The sequence below is a fragment of the Lemur catta genome, chromosome 14 (assembly GCF_020740605.2).
Source record: "Lemur catta isolate mLemCat1 chromosome 14, mLemCat1.pri, whole genome shotgun sequence".
In the NCBI taxonomy this organism is placed as follows: domain Eukaryota; kingdom Metazoa; phylum Chordata; class Mammalia; order Primates; family Lemuridae; genus Lemur; species Lemur catta.
Window position 1 is genome coordinate 26,526,233 of NC_059141.1, and position 19,947 is coordinate 26,546,179.

The 19,947-nt window shown below is 43.7% G+C and overlaps 1 protein-coding gene across 3 annotated transcripts in view; it reads left to right on the top strand.

The window, feature by feature from the left end:
• The window catches only part of PIK3AP1 (phosphoinositide-3-kinase adaptor protein 1), a 107,086-nt gene that overhangs the window by 29,328 nt on the left and 57,811 nt on the right, over positions 1–19,947 (top strand). Inside the window, exon 1 of one of the 3 annotated variants that reach the window (XM_045568745.1) lies at positions 9,550–9,572. The exons of the other annotated variants lie outside the window; for them this stretch is intronic. The gene's annotated coding sequence lies outside the window, so the exon portion shown is untranslated. Of the gene's footprint in view, positions 1–9,549; positions 9,573–19,947 lie in introns of those variants that run through there. 3 annotated transcript variants of the gene reach the window in all.

Sequence of the window (19,947 nt, forward strand, 5' to 3'; positions counted from 1 at the left end):
CACATTGTTTTTGTCTCTTTCCTTCACCACACAACCCAAGTCCCTCTAATTTAAATTCTAGTACCTATGGCTCCTCCTTTCTCTGGACTCCTGTGGAACTCAATTGCAGGACACAGCCCAGTTACAGTGTGCAAGTTCTGCAGGAGCAGGGCCTGTGTGGTAGCATTCTGTGGGATTCTCTGTTGGGCCCAGCACACAGAATGAGCACTCAGAGATCTTAGCAGATACTATTTAGTTGGCTGGCTGTTCGGTTGAAGTCTTGGAGCACAGATATTATAGTTACTTTTCAGCTGAAGCAGCTTTAGAACAGAGTGATTAAATTACTGTCTTGTTAGGGTCACAGTCATTATCTGTCACAAATGTGCACTGACTGCCTACATCCTGAATTGTTGAGGGAAAAAAATGCTTTCAGAGCACTCGTGCTCTAAATAAAGAATCAATTCCCCTTTCATATTTGCTTTAGGTGATCCTCCTGCCCTCCCGTGAATATATATTTATTAAACACCCACTCAGTGAATTTAGCGAGGACTTGCTGCTATATCAGGTACAGCAGAGGGATTACAGATTCTGTAGCAAACACAGGCCCTGCTGTCAAGAATCCTCAGGAGCTGAGCTAGCACGTGGGCATTTGTCAGTGGCCAGTTTCAGCGTCTGGGACTCAGTACTCGACAGGGATGGGCACACATTTCCTCCCTGCAGGTGCCCCCATGCGCTGCCCTGTGTGTCGTATCCAGCTCTCTAGTTCTCTGCGGCTGCATTGAATTAGGTCATGGGCACAGAAAAGCAAGTAAGAGGGCTCTGGATGTGAAGGAATCCAGTTGGCCAAGGCAGCAAATCTAAGATTCAGACCAGGGCCGGCCAGGGCTCTAGTAGCAGCTGTGAATTCTGGGGCAAGGCTCTCAGAGCCCCATTTCAATCAGCTGTACAATGCGGTGAAGATGCCCACCTGCCAGGGCTACGGGAAATTGGAGACACAGCTCCCCTGTGCCCTCACCGTCACCTCCTGCGCCCAGGCTCACGCCTGCTGTTCCATGAGCATCAGGGTGCTGGGTTGTTCCATCCTTGCCATCCTCACGGCTGCTGCTTTGGTTTCAGTCCCCGATCATTTCTTGTCACAGAAATAGTACTTTTTATCTTATGGTAATCTTTTAAGTTTTAGAAATATTTTTAAAAACTTTAAAGGTGACATGTGCTTGTTATAAAAAATGTTTCTAACAAGCAGAATTCTAGAGAGGAAAAAGTAAAAATATTCATCAACTTCCCCAAATCATCATTCTCTTCCGTAATAGCAACTATTAATACCATGAGCAGTTTGGTGTGTATTGTTCCTGTCCATCTTGATGAATTTATAAAACACACACAGGCATAGACATTTTTTCATTATAAATAGAATCATTGTGTACATATTATTCTGCAACTTGATGTTTTAAAATTAATTGATCCTTTTCTGTGAATTTAATGTATGCATACACATGGAAAATTTTTAAAAGTAGATAGTTGTATGCATTTTGTTTTGCAGCTTGCTTTTGTCGTAGCTCATGGACGACTGTCTTCTGTTAATAATTGGTCTTCCTGTTTTCACCTCATACCTCTCCAGCCCATCCTCTATCAGTCTGCTGGAGTGATTTTCCTAAAACCCAGATGGGGAACCACTGACTATAGGCTACAGTCCAGACTCCTTAATATGACTGTGCAAAGCTCTCTACCTAATCCAGCCCCTGCTGGCTTCTCAAATTTTATTAGAGTACTTTTTAGATTTTTTTTTTTTGTTAGCAGCAGAAACCTTTTGTCCTATGAACAAAAGCTACATATACCCCCAGTGCATTAAACAGGGAAACATGGATCTCCTGTGGTTAATTTATGCATGTTTGGGAGGCTCTGGACCCCAGCCTGCTCAGGCTTCAGCTTTTTCCTCCCCTGTCCCCAGTTCCATTCCCTGTCCTGCTCCATGGCCTATCTTAGGGCATGTTGGTCTATTCTGAGATCAGCCTCAAAAACTCAGAGATGCACATAAGTGTTCTCAATTTCTCTTTATTCATTACAACCCAATGCTTTTTTTTTTTTTTTTAAGTATTGGAAGCTTCTGTTAACCTTCTTTCCTGGAGGAAATGAATTTCATAAGTTTATTAACTTTGGGGAGATGTGTCCTGAAGGATTCCTTTCAGATTCTAAGGTGTCCTTTCTAAGACTTGGAGATTTGGAGAACCAGTGTTGGAGAGCTCACTCTCATTGCTTTTCTGTCCTTTTCCCTTGACCACACTAGACATTCTGTTGTTGACCTTTTCTCTTTGCATTGGAGTTATTATTGTACTTAAATCTTCATGACCCCAAAGCCTGAGGTCCTTGAGGATTGAAGCTAGAAGACTGAGTAAAGGACAGGTGCCCAAGAGCTAAGATGGAAAGCAAGCTGCCCAACAAAATGTGTCCAGTGGGATCCTGCCAGGATCTAGCTCAGTGACTGGCACATAGTAAATGCTCAATAAACTTTTCAGTCCTAGAATGTGTGTCAGGTGTGACAGTTCCTTCAGCCATGGGGGCAGGAGGAGACACAGTTCTTTCCACTGCAGAAGGTATGAGGCCTGTCATTTGCTGCCAGCCCAGCTATGGAGATGGGCACCAAGGGCTGTGGACAGATGAAGATGGTCAGTGTCCTTTCTTGCTGAACCACACCTGGCTGCCTCTGCTTTTCCAAGCTGCACAGACCCGAACAATGAAGCCCCAGGATGGGAGAGATTTAGGGGTGCTCTCTCTTTGCTCAGTTCACACCAGTGATAGGTTCATGCATTTTAAACTTAATGACCACTGGACTGACCACTCCCTAAAATCACCACACTGGAATTATTTTAGATTTGATATCAGTCATCTAAGAAACTCTGAAAAAAAAATCAAGACATAAATAGCTCACAAGCTGAATTTTGTGGCTTTTGTGGATATATTTATTTATATTTTTCAAAGCAGTAAGTCTACAGCCCTAAAATACCCCAAACGACATTCTTTGCTTCCTTTGACCACAAAAGCCACACATCTGCATCATTGCCAGGAGGCTGTGTTGGAGAGATTGTGATCTTCCTACTGATCTTTAAAAAAAAAAAGCAAAAAACAGATGAAAAAGCCAAGAATTTCAGTGGTGGTTGCAATGCATATATTGGTTAGCCTCTTCAACACGTACAAAAGGATTTTAACCTTATCCTCAGCTTGTCTTATTAATTGGTAACATGGCATATCTGTTAGAGAGTGTCTCAAATGCTCTGATCTCTGATTTCTGTGATCATATTTGGGCTTTCCATGGTTTTATGCTTTCTTGGTGCATTTTTTTGCCAATATGGAATGTGTTTGGTTAACTCATATCTTTTCCAGCAATTTGGAAGGTACCCGTTCTGTCTTAAATTCTGCCAATTGTGCCTCAAAGTTTTCTTAAGATTGCATTCTAAGGATTGTTGCATTGGGATTTTCTGTCGGAGTATTTCTGCACACGCTCCCTGGTAACTCAGTGGCATGTATCTGCCCCTTCCCCTGCAGCATGGTCTGGGCTTCCTTGCACAGTGAGACACATTGTACAACGCAGCCTGCCTGCTCCCAGATCAGACTTCCTTAATAGATCAAGGCATCTTTGCTCATGGAGTTGGGCCTTGGCCCCAGTGCTAGTCTCACTCAGGGTGCTAGGCAGCCACCAGTGTTGCACTGGAGCTGGCACCTGGAAGGAGACCAGCATGTCATCCCTGGGCTAGCACTTTTTGCATATACATCATGTCACTTAATACTTAAGATTTCTCACTTCTAAGCATACAGGATACTTTGGCAACTGTTTGGAAATAACCCTCTCCTTGCACAGGTTGCCTAACTAGCTACGTCAGTGCTCTTGAGTAGAAAAGAATGACTGAGAAGAATTCAGAATGGCCTCTGCCTGCTTTTCACAGTGCCAGGCTATTAGGGGAATTTGGGGGAAGCTTCTTTGTCATTTGGGGTGGAATTCAGCCCTGTCTCCTAAGTGGCAGAGTTGCAGGGCATTTTCAGAAATCTCAAAATAAGTGTCCTGTGGTGAGTTCTACTAGGTCTTAAGAATAGAACTGGTGGCCTATTAACCGTCTGTCTAGTTCTGGTGTCCAGACTGGACTTGTTAAAATGAGCAGCAAGCCGTATCACTGGCATTCCCTTGTATATGTAGACATAACCTTGGATGTTTATTCAGAGAAAATGGGTTAAGATTTCCCTGACATTTTGGCATAAAACATCTGGCACACTATGGATTGGAAAAGCAAGGAGGTCTTGGATGGAGTCTCACTCATCTTTGTCAGAGGCAGCTCTCAGCGTATGCCGGCATCTTCCAGTGCTCAGTAAATATTTGATGAATGAGTAAATGAATGATCAGAGTATCACTACGTTGTAGTTTAAATAAATAAGATACAATTATTGGCTTACGGAAAATGACCTGATTTTATTATCTGAATTTTCAGTACAACTGAATTACCCAATGTCTGGGACTGTGAGTAGCCAAGGAATGAGATATATAGGAGCGGTGAGATGGTTGGGTGCTCATTAATTTGTTAGTGGGGTTAGTTTCATAAGTAGATTTTTTATTGTTTTAGTTGAATTTCTGAAAGGTATCTTTTCTTACTTTTTAGTAAATCTGAAATACATATCCAACATCTGCAAATACCCAGGGCCTGTCTTGTGACATTGTACTCATGGAATGAGAAAAAATGAGACTTCTTGGGTGGGCATCTCTCCCCTTATCTCTGGCTTACTCTTCCTACCTTGGCGTACTCCCACACAGCCTTGAGCGACATTAGCAATGAATAGCTCCTCTTCAGTGAATAGATGAATTCTAGAAATTTCAAGGGACTTGTCAGTTGCACATTGAATAGTCCAATCCAACCTTGTTTAACTGTGTTATTTTTTAAAACATGATGCATATATCTTTTTGAAATTAGCAGAATTTTCTGCCCTACCTTGGAGTTGTTATTGCAGGACACCTTTCAAGGCGTGGTTGTCACACTTTTGAGGGAAGCCTTGTTTGATTTAATTCCTAGCACTGGGCCAGATCCTTAAGACTTCAGCAACGTTAAGGCCACAGTTGAGGGGATAAGTGTATGTTTCTACATGTCTAGAAGCCACTTCAAATGCCTGTTTTTAGAACCTTGTTACAGTCTTTTGAAATGTAGTTTTTTCAAAATAGATTTTTAATGGTTATCTTCTGAATAGCTTGGATTTGCAACTGAAGAGAAAGCAGCTCTTTTAAAAAAATAGTAGAGTATATCAGAGATGGAAAAGTATCTAATTCTGTGTGATGGTTGCTATGGTGATGATTGAATGTAAATTTCAGTTTATGTAAAATCCCATTAAGGTTTTGATTAGAGATGAGAGGTAAGGCTTGGGGTCAGTTGGTGAAGTGGCTAAAAAGCATTTATTAATGGGGCAAAAAAAAAAAAGAAGAAGAATGATGGGGTCACATGGCTCCCTCCCCACCCGGGTATCATGTCAGCACAGACTTACCGCATCATGGCGAGGCAGTACAAATTAAAGCAGGGGACAAAAAAAGGCGTTTCTCTTCTCCCTGGACAATTTCTTCCCTGAGGAAATTGAAGAAAGGATAAAGTGTTTCCTTGGAGAAAAGGCAGCTCTTGCAGAGGTGAACTCCCATGCACCAGTTTCATTGGTTTAAGTAGGCATTTGGTCGTGGGGGAGATTCAAGCATCAGATGTAGGAGCAGGGCCGAGCAATCTTTACAGACCCTCCAGCCACTATGTCCATCCTTTGAGTACTTGCTCTCACCAGCAAGAAGGAGAGAAAATCAGCAGAACTGTAATAACATCGGGTTTCCCTAAAGCTTCAAGCATTAGAATCGTAAGTCGACCTGGAGTGCAGGCTTTTGGCTCTTAAGTTAAGCAATTTAACCTAAGAAGGCACAGTTAAGGATCAGGAGTAACTGATCTATGAACAGGTGTTTGTTTATCTTAATCTTACTCTTTAGTGCTAGCTACTTAATTTTCTGATATTTGTGTGTAGTTACTCTAATAGTATAATACATCCCTCTCCTCTCTCAAGCTCTCTCTCTCTATACACACACACACACACACACATTTGTGTGTATATTTTTTAAAGACAGTGAGAATGTGAAAGTATACCTAGCAATTGCTTTTCATTGACTGCATCTGTAGAAACTTGGGACTTTAAGTCCCTGGGCAAAATGCCAAGTCATCACTGCCCGCCTGGCTAATCACAGACAGGCAGTCACTCTAGGATACGAGATAATTTTTAGTGTCCCAGATGCAGTTGCCACTACCTGTGTCCTAAGTAAGATTGGGAAATCGCTGGATTTGCTTTCCGATAACCTCTGAGCTCTTTTTCCTTTAACCTCCGTCATGACGCATCTCCTGAGCAGCAGCCCCCGATTCAGCACCTTCGTGTCTAGTCACCCACTCTGACTGTGGAAGCACCCTAACAGAGCCTTCTTTTTGCTTACCATGAAGTGCCCACGTTTCCAGAATGATCTTTCTCTTCAGCACTCTCCCAAACCTAGTCAAAACCTCCTCTCCAAAGAGATGATCTCAGCGTAACATAAGAAGGTGATTGGATTCGCTGCGTCCTTGAAGGTGTGCCTGGAGGAGAGCCAGAGGCTCTGCCTGAGGTTTCGTGTCCCATTGTTATCTGACTTTGAGGCGTGCACAGAAATCCGACGTCACATTTGTTATGGGATGAATTTTGTCTCCCTCATCTTCATATGGGGAAGTGCTGACCCTCAGTACCTCAGAATGTGACTGGATTTGGAGACAGGGCTTGTAAAGAGGTAATTAAGGTAAAATGAGATCATATGGATGGACCCTTATTCAATATGACTGGTGTAAGAAGAGATTAGGACACAGACACACACAGTAGAAAGACTATATGAGGACATAGTGAGAAGATGGCCGTCCGCAAGCAAAGGAGGGAGGCCTGAGAAGAAACTGACCCTACTGACACCTTGATCTTGGACTTGTACCCTCCAGAATTGTGAGAAAATAAATTTCTGTTGTTTGAGCCACCCAGTCTGTGGTATTTTGTTATGGCAGCCTAGAAAACTAATACAGATTTTTAGATAGATAACATTTATAGGTGATTGGGTAGTTATTACACTGAGAGGCAGAAGCATTATTCTCTGGTTCAACAGTACGATGCTATGTTCTACTCTTAGGTCAACTAGACTATGTCTAGTGAAGAACCACCAGGGAGGCCGGAACCATGTATGAGCCATGTTGTGGAAAGGGCCGTGGCTGTGTTCTGAGTTGCAGGGTAAGGGAGGACTCTGTTAGAGGTGGAGGTTCCTGGAGGCAGGAGTGGTGGACGTTATGGTGGAAGTTCCCACGTTCTCTGCACCAGCCTGAGAATGAAGCTTGTGCCACAGATGATGGAATAGAGAGATGGAAGGAGCCTGGGACTTTGGTGATGTGCCTGAAAGCTCACCAACCCCAGACTCACTTGACTGCTAGATTTTCTGTTCTGGAAGAAAAATGTCCTTGATGTTTAAGGCATTTTGAGTTGGGATTTCCCTTACTTGTAGCAGAACCATCTTAACAGATTCCACGGGGTGGGACTGAAGATGAGAATGAGCTTTCACAGATAATTCAAAATATACATCAGTGGAGTAGACTCAAGAAGGGAGCTCTTGTCCCTGTAATATTCAAGTAGAAGTTGACCATGGTAAAAAAAACCAAAAATCCTTTAGTGTAATTTTGCACTAGATGATTCTTAAGGTTTTTTTCAAACTCTGATGATCTAAGATTCAAAAATAATTCTTGCTAAGGTGTGAGTGACCATGAAGCTGAACCCTTCCCCAGAGCATTTGCATTATCCCCAGTGTGATAACTCGGATGAAGCTTTTATTAGTAGAATGTGGAGGTGGGGGAGGTTTTTGTGCATGAGAACCTTCCAGGTGCTCCTTGCCTACTTGGTATGAGTGGGCCACTCTCCTCTTCCCCTGCACAGCTCTGTGTCTGGTACCCCTACTTTTGGAAGGCTGCTGAACCCTGACCAAAGAGGAAATAAACTATATCGTGGCTGCTGGGTTGGAAAAACATGAAGTACAAAGGACTGCGATATCATGGAGAGGAAAAGTGAAAAAGAATGAGGTCTTGCGGCCAGTGGGCAGAGGTTGAGGGCAGTGGCGGAGAGCTGGACAGTAGGTTGCAGGATTCCAGGGAAGCAGTGTTCTACCTGTTTTAACCCACGATCCCTTTTGACACACATTCCCCTTCCATAGTTCATATTATAAAAATAATAGTTAAAAAATTTTAAATATAAAATGAGAATATAATATTGGCTGTGCTTCTAACAGCTACATGGCTTCTCCATTCTAATTCATTACTCTGGCAGGACCTTTGCAAAATCTCCAGCCTCCCTCTGAGGAGATAAGAACCACTGGGATAGATCACTCTTGACCCTGATTCCAATGTCGATCAGGTTTCTAGTGATCCTGATAAAATAACAGTGAGAACTATATTGTGTCCTTATGCTTGCGACCCCAGACTGAAAAGTCTGTCCTCTCACTTTGTATCTCATGTTATGCCTAACCAAACCGTACTTATTGGGGAGAAATAGCTACAGAAAGTCAAAGGGCCATATTTTTGTGCTTAGTGAGAATGCAGGTGGCAAGGCCAGTGGACTCACAGAGTGTCAGGGCTGGGCGGGGCCTCCAAAATCAAACTGTATTGTCCACTGTGTCTTAACACAGAGGAGGACAAACTGGGCTTTGAGAGGGGAAGTGACTCACCAAGGCCAAGTGGTTAGTGGTGGTTAATGGATAGCTGACCTTAGGGTAGGGATGTGAGAATGCCCAGGTTTGACTTCAGGGTGTCATTTCTTAAAGAATTTGGATTTGCAAAGAAACCAAGCATGATTGGTTTTTCAGTTAATCAGAGGGATGAATGCAAACAAGCGATAAAGAAAGGTGATGTGAGGAGGCTAATTAGTAAGCTTGTAAATATTTTTATGTGCCATGGAGGTGGAAGATGGCTTAACCGGTGTTTCTCCACAGTGATGGCAGTTCTCTCTCCTGGACACTGGGCATGTCTAGTGCCAGGTCAGCCCAGCACCTCCTGGCTCCGGCTTGGAGCACCAGTGGGGAAAAAGAAGCCGCGTTGGAGGCCACACAAGTGTCCAGCCTGTTCTGTTGCTCTGAGACTTTACCTTGGAGTACGACCCCCTCCATCCTCAGATGGGGAGGTCCAGTTAGGCCTGATCGGGAGGGCTCAGCCGGTCCTGTATTTTGTGTCCTCTGCTGTCCAGCCTCAGGCTGAGGTTGGCCTTGGCAGCCCAAGTATTGGATTCCAGCTCCAACATGGAAACTAAAACCCCCTGGAAAAGTCCCTGTGAAATGGAGCTTACTATTCTGGAAAGTACAGTTCGATCAGCTTTGTTGAGCTGTTAATTATTAAACAAAATCAATGTTTTTTTAGTTTAATTTGGACTCTTTCAGTTAGAAAAACTGAAGGTCATTCTTTCAAAGATGAAAAAACCAGAAAACCCCAGCGTGTGTTTTTGGTGACCCTCTGGGAAAAGGGAGCTGGAGAGAAGGCCACTAAGTGGCGGTGAAAGAGGTAAGAGCCAGTTTCCCGTTTGTCTGGGCTCTTTTCCTTGTTGGTTCTTGGTCATTACTGTCACCAGGGCGTGAGGGTCAGCAGGCTGGGAGAGGCCTGAGCCAGCTGAACTGGGGCCATGACACCTATAATTGCCTCTGGTCATAGCAGCCCAGCATGGGGACACTCTGTGCCTCCAGTGGGATGCAGGGGTCAGAGGCCAGCAGTAGCCAGGCAATGACCGCGACCGAAAGTTGGCCAAGGTTTAAAAAAAACAAGGTCACAGAGACTAAGGGAAGAAGAGAGTCCCCAAATGGGTGCTTACAATGGATACAGCACAGCAAAGAGCCGTGTCTCTCAGAGCCTGGGGACAGTCCTTTTTCTTGCGGGGAAGGTTCCTTGACCATTTTTTCTTTAAGAGGCAGACAGGGGTCTCACAGCTGGCAGGGACAGACTGAGAACGTTGCCAGCAGAAGGGAGGAGAGGAGGTTATGGCTTCAGGTAGATTCTGGCACAATGCAACCCACCCTGGCGGCCCCTCCAGGAACCAGCCAAACTGGGAAAGTCCCTCTGATCTTTCCTTTGTAGGCAAACTGGTTTGGTTGGTTAACTTGTGATACTGCCAAACCATGGTTTTAGGCCACCTTCCCTGTCCCTGTGATGGCCTCAAAAGACTCCAGTACAAGTATGCAACAGCGGGGACTATTCTCAGGTCCTCATTGCTAATAGAAGTACTTATTTTTATAATAATAAATATATAATTCTTATCATAAGTAGAGTAAGTAATATAGTACTTATTATTTTGTTCTGAGACTTAATTATTAAGTAATATAATACTTATTAATATAAGTATTATTATTCATGAATAATAATAATAAGGGACAGAGAAATGGCAGCTGCCTTTTACTGAGCACTTACTGTGTGAGAGACATAGCATTTGACAATAACAATCCCGAGAGGTAGGAATTATAATCTCCATTTTACAAATAAGGAGAATGAGGCCTTAACTTGCCTGAGGTAAACCGCTGGTGAGAGCAGGGATTCAATCCAGACGGTCTGGACTCTCAGCTCCATGCTCAGAAGCACTGCCATGTATGTGGCGGCCGTGAGAAGGCGCCTTGACGGCCTCCCGCTACTGGGAATGGAACTGACCACTGGCCGCAGTGCTGTGCTCTAAATCCATCATGGCTTTGACCGAGGCCCTGCGTCCCAGAGCTGCTCCCAGCCAACTGAGCATGGTGTGGATGCTACAGCAGGCCCATTTCTGGAAGGCATGGGACTCTCCAGTGGCTGACTTCAGTTTGAGGACTCTGACAAATTTGCACAACTTTCCTTAGACTGCTCAGTAGTCTAGGACAGTTCCAACCAACCTTCCTCTCCTCTCTTCTTCTTTTGGAGCCGGACAGCCTCAAGGTTCTCCCAGCCTTCCTCCCCAATTTCGGTCCCAGACACTTTCCCTAATAAAATCCTTATATGTTTAATCTCAGTTCAGCCTTTGTGTTTTGGAAGACCCAGGCTAATGCAGTGTACCATGAAGAATTTTCAGGGCAGCTTAGTTCATCCTGCTATCATAAATTAGGAGGTGAGACAGTTTCCTGTTTCTCTCCCAATTCCACACTAAAAGCCTCCAGGCACGAAGCCTTGCAGTGGTCCTCCCTGAGGTGTTGTTTTGCCTGCTAGTAACTTAGGTGGTTGGTCTTATCTCATTCATTGATTCACCCATTCTTGCAAAAAGCATTTATTGATTTCTTACTATATTCTAGGCTCTGGGGAGATACAAAGATGAATGAATGTCGGGGAATCTGTTCTCAGAGAAATCACAGTCTCGTAGAAGAACAATTTGGTCAACAGCTAAACAACGATAATTGATTTAAGTCTGTCTAGTATGTTTCAGTGTTCAAAGGGCCTCTGCGCGTTTATCTCTTAATTCCAACAAGCCTGTGCAACAGGCCAGGCAGGTGTAAACATTCCTTTCTTAAAGGAGAGGAAAATGCAAGCTTAGAAGGGTCAAGATTACTTGGTAAATGGCAGAGATGGGTTTTGAATCCAGGTCTTCTTAGTTGAATGTGCTTTTCCAGAATCTCTCAGTAACTGCATTTATGTTGCTAGGAAATATTATAGACTATCTTTAGAGCCTTGGCCTTAGTATCCCCAATTTTAATTGGGTTAATTAGCAGCTCCTGGGTTAAAGGAGTTTTAATTTTGGCCTGTAATTATTTAAGTGGAATTTGGAGCGCCATCTTGGTGTTTTCTATTTCTTTAAGCCCTTCACCAAGGAGCATCACGCTCCCGACCCCACCTTGACCACCCTATGAGTCCAGACACAATGTTTCCCAGTGAGAAGCAAGAAATAGAAAGTTACCCTTCTGAAAAATGGAAAGTGAAACCGACCAGCTCAACTTCATCTGTTCAGCTGGTCAGAATGCTAAGGATCAGCAAAACCACCATCTCAGCCTTTGCTGGAAGTCTGATGATTGAGTGGTAGGGAGAAAAAAGAAAGAAATTTTTTTCACAATTTCCTAAGCGTGGTTATTATCAAGAGTTGCCTTTGGCCTCTCAGTTCTTGATTAGGTGAAAGTAAGCCGCGTTTATGTGGCTGCCTGCCCCATACAAAGCCCATTTGCCCGTCCTCACAGCAGTAAATCTAGACATCAGTGTCTGTCTAGATTAGAATTGATTCCTGCACCAGGAAACCAAGAAGAGCCTGTTAAAAGGCTGGTTATTAATGGCCTCATTACAAGCCTGCATTGTGCCATTTGCACCAAATTTACATAGGCAGAGGAAGCACATTTATAAGTGTCGGAAAGAGATGAAGAAAGAGGAAGCCTTTTGGGGGGCTGTGGTAGCTCCTGCTTTGTTAGCAACACTGGGGTTTCCTGAACGATGAAACAGGGGCCTGCGGGCCTCCGGGCCTGGGCGGGGTGGGGAGCCATTGGGATGTAGGTACAGACAGTACTTCTTAAGGATCTTGAGGAACCCGACCAGTGAAGCTTTCCTGGGCTCTTTTGGTCACCTGTGTTTGGTGGCAGAAGCCCCAGAGATGCTGAGTCCAGAATAGAGGTGGGTTATTGTGGGGCCTGTTTACCACGGTGGGAAGCAGATTTTTTTCTTCAACCCTTCCTAGGTTTGTATCCCAGAGATTGATTGGGGGAACTTCAGTCTGTGGCTAGGAAGCAGCTCACCCAGAGGAATATTTCCCCCTTTTAAAGGGTCATGTTTCCTGAGCGGCTGTCCCTTCTGCTCTTCTGCTAAGTGGGTCTGGGGGCCGGAACCTTGAGTTCTAAATGTGGTTCTACGATGAAACCAGCAGCTAATGACCTAGGGCCAGTCAGTCCACGGTCCCGTGCCTCTATTGTTTCATCTGCAAACTGGACATAGTCACCTCACCTCACCTCCAGTGCCTGGAGACACCGAAAAGAACAAATGAGAACAAATTGAAAAGTTCTGAGGCCCTGGGTAGCGAGACAACTCCAGCTAACCCTTGGCTTCTTGGAGGAGGAGAGAGCACCTTGGCTCTACTCAGGAAAGTTTCCTGAAGGTTGAACTTGGAAGAAGGATAAGGGCCCCAGCCCCAGCTGGCAGAGGGCTGTGGGAGCCGAAGGCAGCTTTTATCATCGGTGGACAAGGGTGAGCACATGCTCTCACTGGTTGTCATGGCAGCCTCAGCTGTGGTGCTATTTTTGTTCAAGCTGAAGAGCAGGTAGGGTGGGGTGAGGAGGGGAAGGGAAGAATCGACATCCTCTGCTTTAAAAAACAAAACCAAAAAGCTAACACTTTGAATAGTTCATTTATAGCTAGTAGCTCATTTATTCAAGCGGGGGCTGGAGAAAGGTCTTAGAGGCTTCAGGTCTTCTCTCCTCTTGTCCTGCCCTCTGGATCTTGAACCTGAACTACCTTGAGGAGGGCTAGGTGAATTATCTGGTGAATCAAGAAATACTGTTTCTTGGTTCTATGCCAGCTAGAGAAGACTTGGGTTGATGTACGGTAGATCCACCGATGTGTAGTGAGACCAGGCAGCCTCAGGAATCTGCAGCTGGCACAGAACACCTGGATGGCAAAGCAGGTTGGATGTCACAGGTGAGCCAGCCTGCGTTCCAGTCAGGAGCATGGGATTGGGGGAGGAGTGGATTCATTCTTCCTTCCTGCTTTCTACTGCCTTCTCCTTGTTTCCAGGGAGACAGAGTGGCCACCATGAATTTATTTAAAGTCTGAGTTGGGGATGTGTCCATAGGACTCTGCATTATCTTTTTGGCATCATGAGGATGATGATGATGAAGGTGATGAGGACAATGATTGATGTCACTTTAACTAACTCACACTAACACCTCCAAGTAATAGTTACCACCTCTCTCCCTTGGCTTTAATGCCAGTAAGACATCCGGTGAGTAAGAACCCGGCATTCCACTGACCCTCTTACCATCAGTCTGATGACTGTGTGTGACTTTGAGGTAGCTGATGACTTGGAGGTTGGGTGTACTTGTCACTCTCTGTTGGGAGCTTTGTAAGTGAAAGGGGTTAATTGGACAGGAAATTCAATGCCTATTAACCAAGGTGGGTGAACAAGGAGGAAGAAAGACCCATGGTGATGACTAAAATGAAAAAGCAGTCTTGATGTTTGCCAGGAAGCTGGGGGGCAGGTGGGGGGTTATTGAAACTCATGATCTGAGTCCCACCACTGCAAGCCTCTCACCTTCCACCCTGCGAACTAAAGTATATTTGCAGTAGAGCAAAGGCTCCTTCATTGGGGTTCACGCATTTGGAATTTGGACACAAGGCCAGGCTTCAGATTTCCTTCTGTGCTTGTCAGGGACGCAACAATAGCCCTGGCACTGAACTTCTAAGCTTAGATAGCCAGTGTAAACAAAATCAATGCAGTGTTTATAGTCTACTTCAGAATCATCTCCTAAGCGTTTTGTAAGGCATGCTTATGGTACACTTTCAGACATTGAGTTTATTATAGCATCTTACTTATTCCTGGAAGCAGAGAGAACAGGTTGTTGGCTTGGTAACACTGTGTTAGCCACTAGTTTGTGTTACTTCATACATCTGAAGGCAGTGCTCGCTCAGGGTGGGAAGGGGTGGGCAGCCACAACACTTCTCAGTTCTGACCAGACTTTACAAAAGAGCTGATACATTCTGCTCGAGTGTCTGGAATTATTTTAAAACCAAGCAAAGAAAATGTCCAACTTAAGAAAAATAAAGCTGCATTTTCAGTCTATAGTTTGCAGAATTTCCTTTTCTCCTGAATACCTTTTTGCTGACAGGTCTCCACGATACAGACCAAACTTCTTTGCAGGGCATTTAGGGTTCCCTCAGACACCCAAGCTCCCTCCGTCTCATGCAGCCCTCCCCCCGGTAGATACAGAAGGTGCCCCCACGTTGCTTCCTGTAGCCCACACACACCCCTTGCTCTCATGCCTTGTGGCTTGAGTCACGCTTTGCCCATGTGGGAAAGTCCTTCTAACTCTCGTGCATGGTCTCCCCAGTACCAGCGAGGACAGACGTGTTCTTGCTCTTGCGTTTCTTGGCAAGCCGGGGCTTTGAGTATTTGTTATTCATCAATAGACAATGACTATTTTTTGAAGAAATAAAGGAATGGGCAATGAATTATTTTATTAATCTGAATAGAAAATATCAAACCTTTTTCACAGAAGGGTAAGTTCGGCATCTGAATGCCACTTGACTTCAGGGAACTAAGCTTGTCTTTTTCACCCCTTGGGAAGTTTTTCTTAACTTCTCTAAACTTCTGTCACATTTTCATGTGCCAGCACTTTTCTAAACACTTAGAAACATTTAACTCACTCAATTTAGTTATGTTTATAGTCTTGTCATAGCGGTTGGTGCTTGATGATAAGGTATCACATAGTTCTCTCAGCTTTTTCATGTGGAACCTCATCTTCCCAATTCAGCTGATCGCTACAGCTGAGAAGTTTCATTCCAAGTGGAAAAGCCTCTAGAAGTTTCTCCAGACCTCAGGCAAAACTCTATGTTCCTGCTCCATCTGAGCGATATTGAGGGATAGTTCAATCTGGGTCCCAGACCTGGGATGTCAACACAGCCCTGTCCTTTGTGAACCCCAATATTTAGGTTGCGTGGCTACTTGTCTCTGCATTGTTCTAAGAAACCTTTAAATATTCTTCACTCTTTCTTTCATCGGTCACCCTGGAAGTCTTGGACACGGACTGATGATCCACTCCTGTTATACTTCAGTCCGACACAGAGACACGTGTTCCCCTGACTGGCCCTGTAACTGTTTTCTGTTTCAGTCCGCTTTTGACTAGATTGGTGGCAAGCTCTTCATTCTCAGTTGCAATTTATCTCCTCAATTTCCTTCTCTGCTCACTTTCTTTTTCCTTGTCATCCAAAACTTGGAGAAAGCCATGCATCTCGGTTATGCTACAGGCCTTCCTCCTGCCTTCCCGCCTTCACTTTATCTTATTTCAACATTTTAAAAAATAAATTTAGTTTAACAAAATGGAAGCAATATAGCATAATGCAGTTTTCCCAAATTTCAGTCTTTTGAGAACTACCAACATTGTTTTTGGCTTACCTTTGTCCCATAGAACTATAATTTTCCTAAACAGCTTTATTGAGATATCATTCATCTGCCATTACAATTCACCCATTTAAAGTGTACGATTCAGTGGTTTTTGGTATTTGATGTTGTTAATTTTAAAAAATTGTGGTAAAATATATATAACATAGTTTTGTCATTTTAACCAATTTTAATTGCATTCACATCACCACTATCTGCTCTCCAAACTTTTCCATTATGCTATTAACTTAATATTTTAGGTCAATTCAGTTTTTTAAGTAAATTTATTTTAAAAGGAAACTTTGCCACTGTAAATGAAAAACCAGTATCTCTTGATATAGAGTGACGGTGACTATTGAAACAGTGAATAAGAAGCAAACATTGGTGTTAATTTCTTTGAGCTATGGCTGCCTACAGAGGCCTGTGAGCAAAAGGCCTTGTTCCCTCTATGGAGCAAAGGGAGGTACCCATGTTAAACCTGTGTTAAAAGCATCTTCCTACCAGGTGAAGTCTTTGTTTTTTGGGAGGAGAGTATAAGTGGAATTGAAAGAATTGAAAGGGGACTGCTTTCTTAATATGTGGCTCAGTGTCCTTGAATGTCTGCTGTACACTTTAAAATCATCCCTGCACCACCAGGGTGCATGGCTCACAGTGTGGGAAACCCTGGCAGATGGAAGAGAGCGTGGATTTGGGGGTTCAATCGCCTTGCAGCACGCATGCACTGTGTAGCTTGGACAACCTACTTCAATTTCATCTGTGAAATGGGCAGAATCTTACCAGTCTCCTAGCTGTGACAAAATTGAATCATCTATGTTGTGTTTTACATGGCCCCTGGCATATTGCAGCTGCTGAACAAATAGCTGTCATGGTTGTTTTTAAGAACCATGCTTAGTTTTATGTTTCCCAAGGCTTAGCATTACCTTAGCTTGCATACTCTGAAAAAAACTCTCCAAAAAGAGCAGACTCCATTCTTTACCCTGCCCCTTCCAGAGTGCCGACGGAATACCAGACGTTATGCAGCAAAAAGAGGCAGTGGCATTGTGGTATGAAAATTTAACTGGAAAATAAGAGCATGCATTCTTGGGTCAGAGGCCACTAGGGCACTCAGAACTTTTGCTGGTCCAATTGGCATTAAATGTCTGTTGACTTAAACCTCATTTCTTGGAATGTGCCCGTTTGCCCTGATGGTAGGTCACAACATACGTGACCAAGCCAGCACTGGTTGCACCAACAGGTGTCAGTGACAGCAAAAGCCCGAGTTGTGTCTCGTGAGCTGCAGAGTCACAACCCCAGACCAGGAATAGCAAGTGGCACTGCCTTCTGCTGCCCTGGACCACATCCAGAAATCCAGAAAGGAGGCAGGGCAGAGACACCTGGGGGAGAATGCTAGCTCTGTTGCCTTGCTGGCTGCATGACCTTGGCTCAGTTATTTCATTCATTCCGGGCACAGTATTTTTATCTATAAAATGGGAATAGAATATTGATTCCTATTTTACAGGGTTGTTTGGAGGACTGAATGAGATTAAGACCATTGAGCAGTCACCACAATATTCAATAAATGGTAACATTGATGGTTATTATTATTGGTAATAATAATGAGTCATTAGCCTTCTTACCTAGTGTGAGCTTCTCCATATGGCTTAAGTATGGGTCTGAGTGCATACGTATACTGATTACATTTAAAATTCTAGCGTATAGGCTCCCTCCTATGGGAAAAAATTATGATGAACCTTTAGTGTTGACAGATTAATTATTTTGATGTCATTTAATATGCATAAACATATTTAACTCCTTATCTTTATTGTCCTTTCTCAACTCTGAAAGCAAACAAATGAACAAGATACAAATACAGGCGTCAAATAAATAAAAGGCAAATTGATGGCATTTGTTTTGTCATAAACGGTGCTGGCTTGTTGAGGCGGCATCATGAACACTGCACAGAGGCTGGGGTACTCACTGAGTCCATTGGGAGGCTCACTGCGTCTCCCCTGTGTTATTTTGGTACTTGGATCTCCCACCACGTTTCTCTATTTAAAGTAGTATACAGGGGAATCTTGTGTTCAGTTGGCACAAATGCCTCATTTGCATACATCCTGCCTCCTCTCTTCTGTCCTCATTAGCCTCCAACATTTAGCATAGCATGACCTAGTTGCAAAGTGATTGCAAACACAAACACAGGCACCAAAATCCTATGGCAGGACCCAATTATGATGTAGTCATTCAGATAATCTGAAATGTTCTTGCATCCCGTTACAAAGGCATCATCATCTAAATGAAGAGCCCAAACACAAATTCTCATAGGGAATATGTCTGAGGCAGACACTGGTTTGAGAAACAGTGATTCACATACCGACTGGATGCCCACAGTATTTGAGGCAGTCTCCAAAATTAAACACTATATAAAAAAGAGAAATAGGCAAGACCAAGGACCTGGACAAGAGTGTGAAAGAGATTAAGAACCAAATTTGTCACCGAGCTGCCTGGCAGCAAGGGCAAAATGTGAAACATACCAATGTTAGCTCATTGTTATTGTCTAATAATAAGAGAAAGCAGGCAAGTTCTCTGAAGAGACAGACTTTTCCTGCCACTAAATTCAAAGAGTATTTGCCACATGAGCCCTTTATAGATGAGACTTTGGGGAACAGGATGCACAAAGAATATTTTTCTATAATTTCTCCAGAGTTTCTCTAGACTTCATAATAGCTGAGAGGATATTGTTGCATTCTAAAGCAATGCTAATGGCATCTTCATAATGCCTTACATTGGAGAGGATCCGTGGGGTTTTCAGAGTGACTTCACTCATTTATTATTTGAGTCTCAGGACAGCAAAGGTGGTATTATCTTCAATAATAATAATGGTTGAAGAGGGATCTACACGTCCAAGGGGGAAAGTTTGGGACCAACCCACTCCATCAGGTGGATTTTAGCAGTGAGTATGTCTGAGCTGGCATTTCCTTCAGGGGAAACTTTTAATCTGCCGAAGTGATTGGCCTGTCCCCATTGAGATGCTGGCCTTCTCTGCAGTGCACTGTGGAAGCGGCCACCGTGGCTTGTCAGGCAGTGCCACCAGAATAACTCTGCAGAATGAATGACATCCTGCCTGACGTCCTAAAATGAGCGAGCTACCCTGACTATCCAAGGTGACTAAAGGAATGGACCTACTGGAAAAAATTGTTTCTTTTCCACGGCCCGTCTGAGTGCTGGGGACTGTCTGCCAAGCACTGCACTATCAGAATCAATCTCATTTGTGTCAAGCTGGCCCTTGGGCTAATTATTAGCCGATAGATTCAGTTGCTACTTTTCCCATTATCCACCCCCATTACCAAAGTAATGCTGTCTCACTGCGGAAAATCCTAAAATACATAAAATGGTCGAAGGAGAGAGAAGGAAGCAGAGGCATGCAGAAACCAGCCACACATTTTCTTCTAACCCTTTAAAACGCATTTTTATATAATTGAAACCCTGCAGCATGAGATATAATTTTATAACCTGCTGTTTTGCTTCACATGCCATAAGCTTTACCCACGTCACTTAAAACTCTTTGAAAAGAATGTTTTTAATATTCTTTCAGACAGGCTGTTTTCAGTTTTTTCACTGATGCCAAGACATCTTGGTTCAGTATCTTTCTCTGCATTTTTGGATACTTATTTTCCTCCTTTAGAGAAACTTCTGGAAGTAGAATTATATAGTAACAGGTGTGAACATTTTAAAGGCTTCCTCTTTCTCTGGGTATGGACACCTGGCTTTCCAGAAAGGGTGTGCACTTTATACTTCCCTCAGCATCGAGGGGGTGCCTGTCCCCCAGTCACCTCCAAACAGTCACCAAGGATACTTTAAACATTTTCTAATTTGAAACCGTAA